Here is a 16,952-nt window from a genome sequence, read left to right as displayed (position 1 = left end):
ATCTACTGAATATAACAAGTTTCATGTAGAGAAATTTACCTGTCTGATGATTTGGGCTGACACTTCTAGCATCCATTGCATTACAATGGGGAAAAGTGTTCTGAAAACATATCCTGAGTGTTCATCTGCACAGCATGCATTTGGGAATCACAGTTTCTCTTGCAGTTTTTTCTTGCTCTTGCAACTTGTGGTGCAACTGGCTGGAGAGTGGTTGTTGCTTTCTCTGTTGATCTGTGACCCAGGCCGCTGCAGGTTTGGATTTGGATCACAGAATGAAGCTTCCTGATCCCCCAGACTGTCTCAGTTTCACTTGACCTGCTAAACAAGGAGACTCTCTGGCTTTATTTTTTTTCATTTTATTGCCCTGTTGCCTTAGAATCAGGGAAAGACCCTTCTTCTGACGGAAGGTTCAGCAGCCTTTCAGTTCAGAAGCCACAAGAGTACAGGACAAAGCATAAGGTACTCCACATTCCTGTAGCCACTGATGTCAGGAGCAAAGCCAGCTTCCTCTACCCATCGTAGCTCATATTGGTTTGTGGTGCTTGGCTTCTCCTTTCATATAGCAAAGGAAGACAGAGGCAGAAGATGCAAGAAGTGAACTAAGGAAGTGGAGAAGTATAGGTTTTTGTGGAACATTGGTCCACCTTCTGTGGGAAGAAGGAACTGTATGGTTTGGATTGTCTACACCTCATTATGAGGGGAACCAATCTCCTCAGGAACGGAGTGGCTAGAGAAGTCAGGAATTAATAATAAAAGAGTGACAAGCCAAAGTTTAATCTACACTGAATATTTGTTTATTGTTGGTCAAAATGTCCCTTGTTACTGAAAGCATGCTCAGCCTTTGAAACAATCCCAGCTGGGCAAGTGGGCTGCAATCACTGAGCTACAGAGGGCACGCAGGGCTTGCTGCAAAATCAATGATGCGTGAATTGAGTGTGCATATTCGGTGCTGCCTGCTTTTCTTCTCTGGGCAGAACAGGACTGGTGTCAGGGCCAAGGACAGCAGGAGAACAAACCACATTTGAATTTGCTTTTTAGAACTGGAAGTTGGTCTGGCACTGACACAGCCACTTTTCCATCCCATGGGTTGTGTTTTTATCTGTCCATACATGGCTAAGCAGAGGGAGAATTCCAGTTGAGAGAAAGTTCAGCCTGGATAGAATTCTGTGGGAGTTTGCTTCCTAAAGGATTTCTTATCCCATCTCAGGCTCACTGAGTGCTGCTTGCATCAGGCAGTGGTGCAAGTAGAAATAATTTCTTGGCAGTACGCTGGACTCATGGGAGGGACAAAAAGGAGGGGCACATAACCTCCCCACGGTACAGCAGCTGTGCCGGCAGGCTCTCAGGGCTCTCCGAAACCACAGTGGCCAAAGGAGGAGAAAAATGTGGGGCCCTCGGGCAGCCCCACGCCGGCAGCTCCTCTGGCGGCTGTACCACCCCTAGCCCCACCCCCAGCCCTGTCCTCCGGTGGGGCTACTGTACAGACGGAGGAGACACAGCTCTGTGGAAGGGCAGGGGGCAGGGCTGGGGGTTCTGCTCCTTCAGGGCTCTCCCAGGAACCACAGCAGGGAAAGAAGCAGAACATAGGGCCACCACGGCACGCTGGCAGCTCCTCTGGCGTGGCTGCTGTATTGCCCCCAGCCATGCCCCCGCACCTTTATCCTCCAGCGGGGCTGTTGTACAGACCCGAGGCAGGAGGACTCAGGAGACATGGCTGGGGGCGGGGCTGGAGGTGGGCTCCTCCTCTGTCTTTATAGTATGCTGTACCAGCTATAAATATCTTACTGGTCTCACAGACCGGACCTGACCGCCCTACTTGCACCACTGGCATCAGGCTTCCCTCAGACAGTTTGATTGTAACAGGAAAGAGATAATTCAGCCCTGTCCAAAGTAATCACTGATTTTAGGTGCCTCTGTTTTGGGATGCCCAAGTCAAGACACCTAGAGATGTTGAGCCATAAATAAGTTGTGGGTATTCAGCACCTCTGAAAATCAGGCTCAAGGTCTCTCAGCTTGGGAACCCCCCAAACTGAGAAAGCCCAAATCAGTGACCACTGTTCAAAATTTTGGGAATACTCAGTCTGATATGGTTAAGCTGCTTCCTATCTTGTTTGGGTATCCTATAGTGGATGGGGGTGGGGTCCAAAGTTGTTACTAGGTTTACTTTATTTTCTATTTCAAGGCTAAGTGCCAGGAAATAGCCAGCAATTTGTTCAGAGGGGATGTGAAGGAGTGGGTCACTCTAATCTTGTCTTTGTAGAGCTGCAGGGACAGTATAAATAACTCACTGGAAGCACAGCATTTTTATTAAAAAGGTGATAATTACAAAAGCAATCTGCTAAGTTCATAGCTGAGTCAGGTCTTCAGTTCTTGAACGTTATCGATTATTGGGGTATACTGAAGAGACTCTTTTAGTCAGTACCTGTGTTTTATTGGGTTGAGGTGTAACGTGTGAGAAGTTGTTGCTTTTCAAATGGAAACAGAGTCAGTCTCCAGTGGAAATTGCAGGACATCCTGTCCACTGGCCAAGAGGCTGGGAAGCTTTACATGAATGCATGTGAGCACTGACAGCTGAAGGAACCTGGCAGTGCAGGCTTGCAAGCTGCATTTGTGCCTTTTTAAAGTTAATGTTTAAAGAAGAACTGTCAGCTCTCTGGGCAGCCGCAGGGGCGGAAGGGACATGGGGCAGGCAAAGAAATGTGGTGGCATGAATAGTGTTCTGTACTCCAGGAAGTTGCTGATTGATGACACTGATACTAGCCTCCTGTGCGAAAGCTATCTCACCTCTCCTTGCATTTAGTGTATTTATTTAAAATCCCAGCACAGATTAGCCTGACCAGAGCCCTGCTGCTCTCCATTTATAGGCAGCCTGCTTGGCGCTGTTTGCATAAGATCACTTGGGGAGAGCAAGGGATTATGGACACTACAGAAAATGCCTTGTTGAAACAAACTTTAATCTTTTTTCTCTAAACTGCTCCAAGTATCCAGCACAGAACAATTTACTCCTTAAACTGAGTGTTTGTTCTGTCTCTGGCATCAAGATTGTTAAATTAAAGATCTGGATGAATTAAGTATAATATCTGGATCACCTGGGTACTGGCTGCCAGCTCAGGGGCATTAGGATTTATCGGTGGAGCTGATGCTTTGCAGAAAGAATGCAAAAAAACTCATGGAAATGGCAGGGTTGGAGAAGCCCCTGCACAGAGCATTATAACAGTGAGGGGCACCTTCTCTCTGAGTTCTGTAAGGAGCTTTGCATTAAAGACACTTGCTGCTGCCTGTAGGTATGATGCCCTTTTCTGTTTGCAGGCTTTCGTCTGTGCACAAGGCATGGCTCATTGCAACTCTTCGTCAAACCGCACTCCTTCTACGAAGGCCAGGAGAAACAAGCATGTTCTTATTAGCTTGGGGTGAAGTAAACAAAGCTTTAACTCACTCTCTGCCCCACGTTCTCTACTGTGTCCCGCTGTCTCGGAGGTTGTGGGGCAGGGACTGTCGTCAGGTTTATGTGTTGTTCAGCACAGAGCATATTGCTGCCTTGAAACAAATATTCAGTCAATAGCAATGGCAGGGTGGCAACTCTGTTTGGCCGTGGTCATTCTGTGCTCAGTCGGGCAGGGATTTCTGCCTTCCACTCAGGCCCCTCTACCTCTGTAACAGCTGCAGTCCAGCTGCTGGCAACCCTGCTGAGAAGAGCGCTAAACCTCTCTGGGGTCAGAGCTGTGGTATGTCGGTTTCTATAGCAACCAGCCAAAGGTCCACTTTCTCAGAATAGTTCCCCTCCTCAAGCCAGTTGTGGAGTTAGCTCAGCTGAAGAGTATGTGGCTGCAGAGCACTAGGTTAGTGCACTCCCATCTCCCCTTAACCTGCAGACCTTTCTGTAGTTTATATGAAACTTGCAGAATTGGGTGAGGCAATTTAGGCACGAAAAGCTCCATTTTATTAGCCTGAAGGTCCCTAGAAATCGCTTCACTGTCTCCTTGTGACAGCCTCCTCCCCGGCAGCGTTTCAGATGAATTAGTGACGAGAATAGCAGTAACATGAGTGATAACAGCTTGCAGTTCAAGAGCAGAAGGGGCGGTGAGCGAGCATCCCCGCCAACCCCTCACCTCTGAAGGGCCAGGCTGCCCATGTTTCCTCATGCTGTGCTTTTCCTTCCTTGCCTAGTGCTGGAGCTCACCTTCAGCGCAGGAATGAGGGGCCTTGTTGTCTGTTCAATTCTGCTTGGCTGTCCAGTGCCCTTTTAGTGGCTCTCTTTGCGCTGAGGGGCAGATGAATACCAGAGGCTTCCTTTTAGTTGCTAATTAACAACATGTTCTTCTTTTAAAACACATATAGAACAATCCACGCACAACTTACACCCATCAACAGCGACAATCACCCATACGGCCCTTAGGCCTGGTCCACACTACACTGTTAAACCGATTTTAACAGCATTAAATTGATTTAACGCTGCACCCGTCCACACTACACTGCTCTTTATATTGATTTAAAGGGTTCTTTAAATTGATTTCTGTACTCCTAGAAAACGAGAGGAGTAACGCTAAAATCGATATTACTATATCGATTTAGGGTTAATGTGGACGCAAATCGACGTTATTGGCCTCATTCTTTTACAGTAGCTACCCAGAGTGCACCACTCCAGAAATCGACGCTAGCCTTGGACCACGGACGCACACCACCGAATTAATGTGCCTACTGTGGACGCGCACAATCGACTTTATAATATCTGTTTTATAAAATCAGTTTAAGCTAATTTGAATTTATCCTGTAGTGTAGACGTACCCCTACAGTCACACTAACACATGTAACAGCAACAGACGTGCATGTGGCAACCCCTACACAACATACCCAGCTAAAATAATAAACACATAAACAAAAATAACCACTTGAACACCCCAGTCTCTATTAATAAAATACATCTGTCATGTCTGAACCTTGTTTATAATAAATGCCAGAATATCCGTTCACTTTAATGTCTATCAATATTGGTAAGAAAGCTACATACAAAATCAATGCTTTTAAATAATCAGATCATTACAAGTTCATCTACACCAGTAGGGCCATATCTGATTTTACTGTCTGTGATTCTGTAACCAAGTTGCAAGAGCTATGAAGATGAACATGGGAATAGATCTAGAAATGTTCAGAACTGGTTGCCCTAAAAAGATAATAATGCTCTGAATCCTGGGCTACCTAGGGCCTGAGTCTATTCTTATCTATGCTGCTGTAAATCAGGAGCCAGTCCACTGAATTCAGTAGAATCGTACTGGGGTAAAACCAATGTACCTGAGATCAGACTTCAGCTCCTACTGTCCATGAGGACTGATCCTGCCTGCTACTGAGTACTCGCACTTTCAATGATTAACTCAGTACCTCAAGCGGCTCTCAGTACATGGCAGGACCAGGCCCCACCTGAGGTTCAGGAGGTAATTCTGTGACTCTACTTCTCTCTATCTACTGACAGATCGCAAAATGCGATCATTGATGGCGAGTCATTGTCGACTGGGGTGTTCCTAGGCATATGTTCTCCGACCGCTGCTATTGAATGTTTTTATCGAAATATGAAAGTAAATATAAAATCATTGTTTATAAAGCTTGCAGCTGACACAATAATTGGTGTAGAGGTAAATAACGAGAACAAGTCAGTTCTGGAAAGTGATATGGATAGTCCAGTAAGTGATCACAAATGACATGTATTTTAATACAATCAAATACAAGGTCATAAATCTAAGAACAAAGACTGTAGGTCACACTTACAGTATGGGGCCCTGGGTTCTGGAGAGCAGTGACTCCAAAAAGGATTTAGCTGATATGAAGAATAACCAACTGAACATGCGCTCTCAGTGTGACACTGTGGCCAAAAGGGCAAATAGCAATGCTTGTATCTCTACATGAGGGATATTGAGTTGGATATGGTACTGGTGAGACCACTACAGGAATAGTGTATCTGGTTTTGGGCTGCACGCTGTAAAAAGGATGTTGGAAAATTGAAGGAGGTTCATAGAAGAGTCAGAAAAACAATTCAAGCTTACTTTACAGTGAAAAACTTTGGAAGTTCAATCTATTTAGCTTAGTAGAGAGAAGGTTAAGAGAAGAGATAACTTGATCCTGGTCTATAAATACTTGCATGGGAAGAAGCCATCTGATAATAGATGACTCTTTACTCTATCCAATAAAATCAGAACAAAATCTAATTGCTGAAGGTTGAAGCTAGACCAATTCAATCTGGAAACAGAAAACACATTTTTAACAATGAAGCTAATTATTTTGCCATTGAAACAACCTACGGAGGGATGAGGTGGATTCTCCAGCACTTGAAATTTTAATATCAAGATTGGCGGTCTTTCAGAAAGATTTCATCTAGTTCAACCCAAAGTTATGGGTCAAACTAATTGATCAGAAGGGTCCCTTTCTGATACTAAAATCTATGGAGCTGTGAACTGCTGCACCACAGCTGCTGTTTCAGGTGCCATGAGTTTGATGATCTTAGCAGTGTTTGTGATGAGTGAGCCGGCAAATGTGGGGCTGAATAAGGAGCTGGGAAGTTCAGTGACCCACAGCGGATAAAACAGGACTTCATTTCTTCTCTTTCCCCTTTTCACCAACACCTTTTATTTTCCTTTCACATTTTTATAGGCAAGTTCATTGGCTCAAGATATAGACAGTATTTCAGATCCCACTGTACTATATTGTGGCGAATATTAGAGTTAGTTTTAGTGATGACTTTCTCTTTGTTTGTGAGAAAAGGCGGATGAAGAAAGAGTATTCATGTCCTGGTGTTCAAGAGCTCAACTTTTATAAACACAAATATTTACTGCATTCTTTACAGTGTCAGGTGACATCTGCCGCTTTCATTCATGCTTTTGATCATTGCACAGATTGCATCATTTGAACCAATAGCCTTAGACTGGAACTAGTGACCTGCCATCTAAAATCTGCCTCTTTATTGGAAGAGCTGGGATTTGATTTTTCTTTGAATTTTGTTGTGTTTCCCTGTTTAGGGGAATCTGTCAAGTATTCCTCACTTCATATAAACGCTGGAGCCCAGATACACAAAGAGATGTGCCCAGCCACCCACTGGAATTCCTAGTTCTGAGCTCTGTGTGGCTCGACAGCATGTCTCTCTCACCAATGGAAGTTGGTCCAGTCAAAGATTTTACCTCACCCTTCTTGTCTCTCTAATGTCCTGGGACCAACATGGCTACACGAACACCGCATAGTCCTGAGTTAAGCACCCACGCTCCCTGTACAATGCATGGGGAGAGCTAGGCACCTAGCAAGGGGATGCACCACAGTCAGCAAGCTGAGTGAGGTGCTGTCCAAGATAGACAATAGGAAAATCTGAGGAGAGGGGTGTGGTCAAAGCCCCACCACACAAAGGGACTTAGGTGTCTAAGGCCTCACTGGAGGTATGCAGCCATGTCTGCTTGGGATTCAGAGCCAGTACCGCTTTTCTGGAGTCAGGTGCCTAAACTGTTCTTTTCAAGAAATGGAGGAGGACGAGTTGCCCTGTACTCCCCTTATAGCTTTTAGTCCAGGGTTTGGATGCTTACCTGCAATGTGGGAAACCCAGGTTCATTTCCCCCCCTCTGCCTGGTCGGGGAGGGGATTTGAACTTGTGTCTCCTTCTCTCATGAGTGTTCCCTAGCCAGTGGTCTCTGGGTTACTCTCAGGATCTCCTGTTGAAGTTGTTCCATTGGGTATAAATCATTCAATAGTGATTGGGGCAGGGGGACTGGACCTGGGTTTTCCCCAGCCAAGGAGAGTGTCCTACCCACTAGGATATACAGTCATTTTGATTCTCATTTTGATCCAATGACTATTTAATTGGAGAAACTGAGAGAGCCCTGCCCCAGAGTACCCTTATCCCAGGCCCTCTACAGAGAGAGTGGAGACTCAAGTTCAAATCCTTTTTTCCATATCAGGCAAAAAGGGAATTGAACCTGGTTCTCCTACATACTGGGTGAGTGCACTAACCAATGTACTAAAAGTTGTAAAGGGATGGGACCCACCACAACCTCCTTGGCTGATTGTTTTGTGGAGGATTAGACATGCTCTGAGAATGTTCGCTGTCTCAAGCCCAGCAGGCTAGGCAGGTGCGGGAATACTTGCTGGGACTTTGGTGTGAGCTAGGCATTCGGATGTTTTATCGGGAAGTGTCTGAGCATGTGGTCACTGGCAGAAGCTTGGGGATTTCAGGAACTTTAACAGTGGAAATGTAGGTGCTGAGGGACTTCAGTCACCTACAGAGTTATATAGCAGCAGAGTGGGATTTTTGAGGATCTCAATGATGCTTAAATGTACTTATACTTAGGCAGCTACAGTGGCAATTAGTCACCAAAGTCCATCGTGGATCTAGACACATTCCAAGTGTCTCTTTTGTTTTAATTTAAACCACAGACTGACCTGGTTTGCAAATGGCTGTCGTTTTGGATGAAAAGATCATTTTCAAGGATAACAACTTGATGTCCCAGATGGATCAGTTCAAACAGCCCTATTTTTCTATACAGAGTAACATAGACTATTCTGTACTTTTCCTTCTATTCATTATTATTAATTCAGCATAAATCTGTTTTACTGATGCCAAGAAATAGGGGACCTTCCAGAAAAGAATGTGCCATTTAAAGGATCTCCCTGAATCCTTTCTGAACATAAGCCAGAGATACATACTGTCCGGCACCCTTCCAGCAAATATCTAGTCGTAAAAATATCTCTGAGCCAGTCAATGGTTTCAAGCAGCAAAGGCTGTGCATTTATATATGTGTGTATATATATAGCTGATTTGCTGGTATTTCTGGATAAGCGGAGTTGCGGGCATGGAGGTTGAGGGAATTGTATCTGAATTGGGCCCTGATTAGAGCTAATCAGTTCGATGTTGATGATGAAGGTAGTTTGTAACAGCATCTGTAAGAAATGGCAGAACCTAATGCATTTCACAGAAACTTTCACAATTAAAACAGCACATATAGAAGATGGTTTGTTTGCTTGCAGTGCACATTGGGGGCCTGCGGTTCACCTCTGATTAGTCATACTCTAAGCCTAAACTTATTCCAATAAAAGCTCTATGTAATGACACACCATCATTATGATATGTGTGTTTCTCTTTTGAGGTCTCTGTTCAGATAACAGTACACTGGAAGTCTACACTCACATCCAGAGATTTAAATGAACATGAACGTGAATCCGAGTCCTTTGTGAAATCACCAAAATCTTGAGACACAGGTAGATGTTTATTCCCATTTCTCTCTCTCTCTCTCTCCCCCTCTCTCTCTCGCTCTGTGTTTTTCTTTTCCCCCACACACTTAAAGGCTCTCTCAAGATTTTAAACCAGGATTTAAAATCATCCATCAAATGTCTCTCCTTGCATGGTGGGTTTTAGCATTATTACTACTTGGATTGGTTCATAGTATTTCAGTTCCATGTCGGAAAGAGTGACCCGTCCATTTTCATGAATCAGTATTAGATGGTTCACTAAAAAAGCACTTTGGAAAATTCCCTGCATATTGTTTTTAACTATGTAAAAAATTCCAGAGATGTTTTTGTACTTTACAGTTTTGTTTAGAAATAGCTCTGCTTATTATGGGATAACACTATTAGAGAAAACCCAAACAATTCACATACAATTGCCTTTCCTGAAATTCTGCTAGTTAAAAGGCGTTAACATTTTTTACTTAAAATTAATATTAATTAAAATAATAATTAATGATTATTGATTAATATGATGAATATTGACTCATATCAATATCCATATGAATATCATTTCATATTGATGACTATGAATCATACTTATAATTCATAACTATTGATCTCACGGATGTCACAGCTATGAAATATGGATCATTGTTACCTGGCAGTGAGATTACTTAGATATTGTTTATTATGATGTGATACTTTTTAAATACTGCCACTGTGCTTGGTGCAAACCCAATGAAGACTGTCCCTGCACTGACGTGCTTACATATCAAACAGATGTGAGCAATCTATTATTTTACTCTTACTTCTCATATATTTGGTTATGGACACTAGTGATATGGGAAAATTCACCTTACACATTCCTCTGACAATCCTAACTGACCCACAGAACACACTTACATAGAGTCATTGAGTCAGTGATCACTGTGATCCCCTGCAGAACACAGACTATAGAACCTCACCCGGTGATTCATGCTGTGAGCCCAAAGCTTGTGGTTGAACTAGAGTCGGTCTCTTAGAAAGACACGTAGTCCAGAAGACTGTAAGTGACGAAGAACTCAACGGACCCCCCTCCCTTGGTAATCTGTGTAAATGGCTGATACTTATGCCAGCTGGCTTTGGGACCATACATCACCTGAGCAATGGGCTCTGCCCTGTCCCCTAATATGCCAGGTGGAGATGGGGGCATTCAGTGTAAGAGTTGGCAATGCTGGTTGTACCACAGCTGAGAGCACCCCTGGCCAGGAGAATTCTCAGCTGGACCGTTAAGGCTCGATTCTTTCCCCTGCATATCAGGCCAGGACTGAGGCTGAAAATGTGGCCTTATATCTCCATTTGTACAATGACTAGTTCAAATACAGAGTGCGTGACCCCATACTCTCCACTTTACAGAATATATAATATAGAGCAGTGGTTTTCAACCTTTTCTCATTTGAGCACCTCTAAAAAAATTGAATGGTGGTGCATACCCCTTTGGAAATCTTACATATAGTCTGCAGATCTCTGCGGGTCCACAGGCCACAGTTGAAAACCAATGATATAGAGAGTATGTAACATAACACCCTGTACATGGTCTGTTCATCAGCTTTATACAACTACCACCATTTGCCAGAGCACCAGTAACTGTTTAACAGCTATCTATTGTAGTAGAATAGATAACAAAGGGTGAAAGCTGCAGTGCAATAGAGACGGATGGTTCAGTGATTAGGGTCTGCTCTTTCACAGACTCCCAGTGTGACCTGGGCCAAGTTGCTTAGGTCCAGATCCTCAGAGGTATTTAGGATCCTAGGCACCATTAATTTCCCTTTGAGGGTCTGTGCCTTAGTCAGTCTGTGCCTCAGTTTACAGCCTATACAATGGGAACAGTAGTATCTCCCTACATGACAGGGGTGTTGTGAGGATAAATTAAGGGTGATGCAGTGCTCAGAAACTCTGATAATGGGGGCCAGACCTTAGATAGAGAGAGATAAAAGTAACGATTAAAGGTGGGGTTTTTGGTGTGTTTGGTATAAAAGGGCTAGTTTCTCTAAATTAAAGGAAGACATTGGATTTCTGCTTCTTTTGACATTAGAAATTCAGGTCTTCTCTCAGCAGAGACCTAAGCCTTGGAGATGATTGGCAGAGGAGGGAAGAGAGTTTTAGACTGACAGCTTAGAACTCTGAGTTTTTCTTGTTTGTATAAGACCTGTGTAAATGCCAGTGCCTAGTGAACACCTGGGAGAAAGTCAGTTTTGGTTGAAGCCTGCCCCCTCTTTAATGCAGGGGTTGGAGCTCACAATAAGCATCTGTGTTACCCACAAGAGGTTCTCCTGCAAACCAAGCAGAGAGGCCTGGACATTCCTGAGATTTCTGCAGAGAAAAAACCCTTTAAAAACAAACCAACAAACCTTCCAGGTCTCTGCTACATCCCAAAGAAGTTACAAAAAGGGGGACAGTGTGAATGCAATTTTTAAACAACCCTTTGCAGTTCACATTTAGCTGGAGGTTTAAGTATCGATGGTCTCGTGGTTATTGCTCTGGCCTAGCACTCAGAAGAGCTGTGTTCAGTTCTTGTTCCATGGACTCCTTGTGTGACCCGTTATGATTGCTGCAGTGGCTGGTAAAGTCATTTGGAGTCTTTCTATTTACTTCAATGCCTGTTGCATCATGACCTTACCCTGTCTGGGCCTGAGCTCCATCTGTAACATGAGGTTAATAATCCTGCCTTTCCCTTGCCTACTCTGGGTCTTGACTATTTAGATTGGAAACTCTTTGGGCAGAGACTGCCTCTTTCTCTCTGTAGAGCTATCTCTGGCATGTCTGACTACTAGGCATTACTGTCAATTCAGAATAAGCAAAGTTGGTTTTGCTGAAATTTTGTTACAAAGAAAGAACCATAGGCAACCCAGAAAATGAAAAGGCAACTTCTAGTGTAGAAACTGTTCTGAGATGTGTAGGCTAGGAAGGAAAATGGTGTCCAGAGCCCTACAAACAACTGCCAACAGAGGATCATAGAATATCAGGGTTGGCAGGGACCTCAGGAGGTCATCTAGTCCAACCCTCTGCTCATGTACTGGATAGCTTCCTTCAGGGACCTTCTGATATTTAACTCTGCCTTCCCCATGGCATCTTCCATAGGAGAGGCATCTCACCCTAGTGAGACACAATGCAGGGAGGGAGAGGGAAATGTAGAACAATTACTGCCTTGTGCTCGCTGTTTGCTTCACTGCATACTACCTGGGGAATCTTTTCAAAGTAGATGTTTTTAGAAATTCATCCCAGTGTTGCCAACCCTATGGATTTAAAATAATTAATCAGGACTCAAAAATCATGGAGTTGATTTAAAAATCAAGAGCTTTAAAATAAATGTTCGGGCCTTATTATTTGCCTTCCTGGTTTATGAGCCTTTAGGTTACCCTCATGGTACACTGTGGTTTCCTTTCTTTTTCTTATTTTTTAATGGAAGCTGAGATCCTCACCTAATCCCGGGACCTGGGACTTAAAGAAAAATACCAAATATTGCAAATCTCGCAATAAACTCTCAAGAGCTGGCAACACCCTGTGGTTTGTGAATTAAAAGTATGGGTTTCGTGGATAAATGATGAGAGAGGCTAGTTTGGCATGAGGTCAGGAGAAGATCACCCAGCAGTAGAGCAGAACAAGGGAGCCAGAGTGCAGCAGAACACAGAAGGAAGGAGGATGGGAGTGGAATTGGGGAAAGGGAATAGAGAAGCCAGGGAGCGGGGGAAGTGGCACCTGCAGGTCACCTGATGAGCAATGCCAGCAGCAGAGTCAGAATATCCAGGCAAGGCAGGGAGACCAGTTAGGAGGGAGTTAGCTGATGGCATGGAGGGGCAGCTGTGAGAGATGAGGCAGTGGTGACTGAAAAGCTGGAGGCTGGGAAGGTGGTTCCTATGTCTCTAGGGCCCTGCCAGCTGGGGCTGTTAGGGTTGGGAGCTTTCACAGTCTGTCCAGGTAGTGGGCCATGGTGGGGTCCTGCATCTAATGGGACTAAAAATGACTAAGGAGGTGGCAGGATAAAGGCCTTCAAATAGCTGAAGAGGGGGTAAACTCCATGGACCAGCACCTGATCCCAGCCCCATCCCTTCAGCTCAAAGGAGATGGAGAGCTGCTCTAGAAGGATGCTGAGGGTTTCCCTGGTGTAAGGGAACCTCTGGATGGCATGGGGGAGTTCTTGGACAGGCTGCAGGAGGTCATTAGTGGGGTGTGCTCTGGCTATCCAGCAGAGCAGTCCCTAGAGGACCACCAAAGCCAGAGTAATTTAGAGCTGCCCTTAGGTTGCCCTGATGTATTCTGGGGGCTGTTTCTAACCCTGGTTGGTTCCAGGGATGGGGAAGTGCAGAGTTCGCTTAAAATCACATTCCTTGCCCCCAAGTTCCGTGCCCCACACAGCTCAACCAGACCTGGACACCTGCAGCTGCAGAGGAACTATGTAACTGTGAATACAGGACTGACATGGCAACTGAGTATCAGGAAAGAGGCCAGTCAGGGAGAAGGCTCAAGCTGCAGAACCACCCCCTGGAGAGGCCCTGGGAGATGGTTACCAATTGGGCCTGAAGCCACTTGGCCTGGTCCCCAGGGGGGATACGCTGTCTCTTCATCATCTTTGTGAAAACATGCCAGTCATGGAAACAACAGATCTCGCTTCACAGCAGAGTGGTTTGTGCAGGGGCAGCCAAGAAGATCCCTCTCAAACTCCTCCCTTAATAAAACAGAAAATACACGTAATTTAAGAAACCAAATTAGTGCAAGGTTAAATTTCATATTTTAAAACTCAGGAAATGGAGATTAAGTTCCCATGGCAACAGTATCTTTATCCTCTTATATTTGTGCATTCTGGGACTCATCCACCAGAAAATATTGGCTGCCTTCATGATCATAGGAGTCCAGAAAGGCTCTGAGTCTTGATCTCATTGTAAGCAGATTCATCAAAGGCCCAGTCTGTACTTGGATGGAAGAACTCGAAGAAAAAGTACATGCAACTTCTATGCACCTACCTCCGTGTATCTCAAAATCTTGTCTTGACAATTGACCCCTCATCTTTTCCTGTCCCTCCATATTTGAGTTAGTTTTGCACTGCCAGAGAATGGGATAGGAAGGGAATTGAGCTTGATATTTGTCCCTTGGGGAAGTCAGCAAGACTGTTTATGCAGCTGACAGCTCTGTGTTTGGGTGTGTCAAGGCAGGGTCAGGGAGGATATGTGTTAGAAGTGTCTGGCATAGTGGCGATTGTTAATTTTCTTAAACAAACAAAGAAATTCTGACCAAAAAATTCCATTAATACAAAGTTAAGGTTGAGAATTTAACACCTAGATTCAGGAAGTTCCCGTGGTGATATCCCCACCATCCTTAACACTCTGCAGTGCGGATAGGTCTTACCATACGTCTCGTTCCCTATCTAGGAATGGGCAAGCCAATCTGGGCAAATTGCAACTGTTTCCAATCTTTGCCCATCCTACACACCAAATCCAAACTTATTCCCATCTGAGCTATGGGACAAGTTCAATACATGTTATCTATCATCCATAGGTGGGATCTGAGCTCTCTTCTACTGCTGCTTATCTCTGGAGCGTTGCTTGTAGTGACACCACAGAGCTAAGAACTCCAAATATAGGGTCCTATGTTCCCATAACCCGCATGCCAAAAAGTGTATCAAGTTACAAGATAATCAACCTCCAGATTCTCAGCACTGCTGTACGCCTGTTGGTTGGCATGCTGCCACTCCCAGCAACAGCACAGAAATAGTACTGCTGAGCTAGAGAGAGGTGGGAGGAACCTCAATCTGAAGGGTCAGCACAAAACCTGGGGTCCCTGGGAAAACAAAAGCAGACACTACAGAAACCACAGCGTATTTAGCATATGATAGGTAAGAATCCCCCGAGTGGCCTGCCAACATACAACTGTTTCTGGGGATGTCAGTGCACACAGAATGCATCTGCAACTGATGGCATGGGATGGATCAGGGTCTGCATCCACTTACTACACGTTATCATTGAACAGCCTCAGAGGTGGTCATGGAGCCTTACACAGTGTTACAGAGATGGTTTTAGTTTGAAGACAGTTTTAGTTTGTTACAGAGACGGTTTTAGTTCGAAGAATTTTCAGTCTAAAGGCATTATCGAGTGAGTGAGACCAGACCAGACCATGGCATGGGGGAGGAAGGGTGATGGAAGCTGCTCAGATAACTGTGAATCCAGCTCAGATGATTTGGCCTGTGAAGCTGCCAGTGCATCAAGTTTGTAGTTTTTTCTGTCACTTCCTTCAAATAAATATTTCATTTATTTTCCATTCCTTCCCCCTTTTCCCCATGGGGAGAGGGGCAGGACTATGGGAGGAGGGGGGAGTTGGAGGAGATCAGGGTGTTGGGCAGTGTTTTGACATTTGAGGAGAGGTAGGGTGACCATATTTCCCAAAGGGAAAATGGGATCCCATATGGTGGTCGCCCAAGCCTCCCCCCGCCATCCCCTGTGCATGGAGCTGGCCTGAGCTGCTCACCCGCACATGAGGTTAGTTGGAGCTACCTGGCAACACTGCTCGCCCGAGCCCCACTGCAGGGGGCTAGCATTGCCACTTGGTCCTCCCTCAGTTGTTTCTGTGTACCTCACTAGAGGACACACCCCACTTTTTGGCAAAACTGGGCATTTGTCCCATTTGCTCTTGCCAACTAATGATCAGTTGGCAAGAGCAAATGGGACACATCCAGTTTTGCCACAAAAAAAAAAAAATTGGGACACCCGTGACAGGGCTGAAAAAGGAGATTGTCCGGGCCAAAATGGGACATATGGTTACCCTAAGGAAAAGGGTCAGGCTACTTGCTGTGTGCCAGGAAAGCTGATCCAGTGTAGGAGCATCATGGAATCAAGTGATGAAGTCTGGAGTGGGAGAATAAGATGGAGCCATGGGGGCTAGGACTTACTATGCTAAAGCACTGGAAAGCATTGGGGCTGATACAGAATCTCATCATACCTCCCTTAAGCCTCATTGAAGTGGCATGTCTGTGGTGCATAGGCCTTGAACTGGCCCTCTGCATAGGGTGAATCACCTCACACTTGCAAGGGGATCTTATTTGCTGTGAGCCCCTTAATACTGACTCCCCTGGCATTTGTGGGTTGAAATTTCAGTCTCATGTAAAGGCACACAGCCGGGGCTCGACCCTCCCTGAGGAGGAGGGGAGCCACACCAGCCTCGATACACGTCGTCTACGTCATCCCCTTTCTTCAGGGCTGAGCGACGCGGCACAATCGCTCGGGGCCCCGGCCTTCTGCTATAGGGTAGGGCAACAAACACAAAGTTATAAAGGCTCCGACCCTTGTGGCTCAGGGTCGAGCAGTCAATAGTTAATGCAGCTTGGGCCCTTTGGGGCAGGACCGAGCAGTGGCACAGTTAAAGGGGGCCCAGCCCTTGGTTCGGGCAGGGCACCAAACACACAGTTACAAAAGGCTCAAACCCTCGTGGCTCAGGGTCGAGCAGTCAGTAGTTCAGGCTTGATGGCCTCCTTAGGCCGAGGAGAGGGGGATTCTGCCACCCGGGTATGGGTGGCAGGGGGAACGCAGGCCCACTCACTCCACTGCGTTCCAGCCTGGGGCCATAGTAGCGGTTATCACCGCTAATGGTCAGTGGGGTTCCTGGCTGCAACACACTGACATGGGTTCAGGTATACTTGCAGCCTGACTGGAGTCAGCTGCCCCCGGGCTACTTCCAATCCCCCCCCGGGTCTACCTGATCTGTGGCGTCAGCCCCTGGGAAGTCCAGTAGCA

At 45.5% G+C, this 16,952-nt stretch overlaps 1 protein-coding gene across 9 annotated transcripts in view; it reads left to right on the top strand.

The window, feature by feature from the left end:
• The window catches only part of PKNOX2 (PBX/knotted 1 homeobox 2), a 623,477-nt gene that overhangs the window by 165,915 nt on the left and 440,610 nt on the right, over positions 1-16,952 (top strand). The gene's annotated exons all lie outside the window — the stretch shown is intronic.

Source organism: Gopherus flavomarginatus, chromosome 13 (genome assembly GCF_025201925.1).
Source record: "Gopherus flavomarginatus isolate rGopFla2 chromosome 13, rGopFla2.mat.asm, whole genome shotgun sequence".
NCBI classification, from domain to species: Eukaryota; Metazoa; Chordata; order Testudines; family Testudinidae; genus Gopherus; species Gopherus flavomarginatus.
The sequence above is the reverse complement of the archived record's forward strand: the minus strand, read 5'-3'. Positions and strand labels throughout refer to the sequence as shown.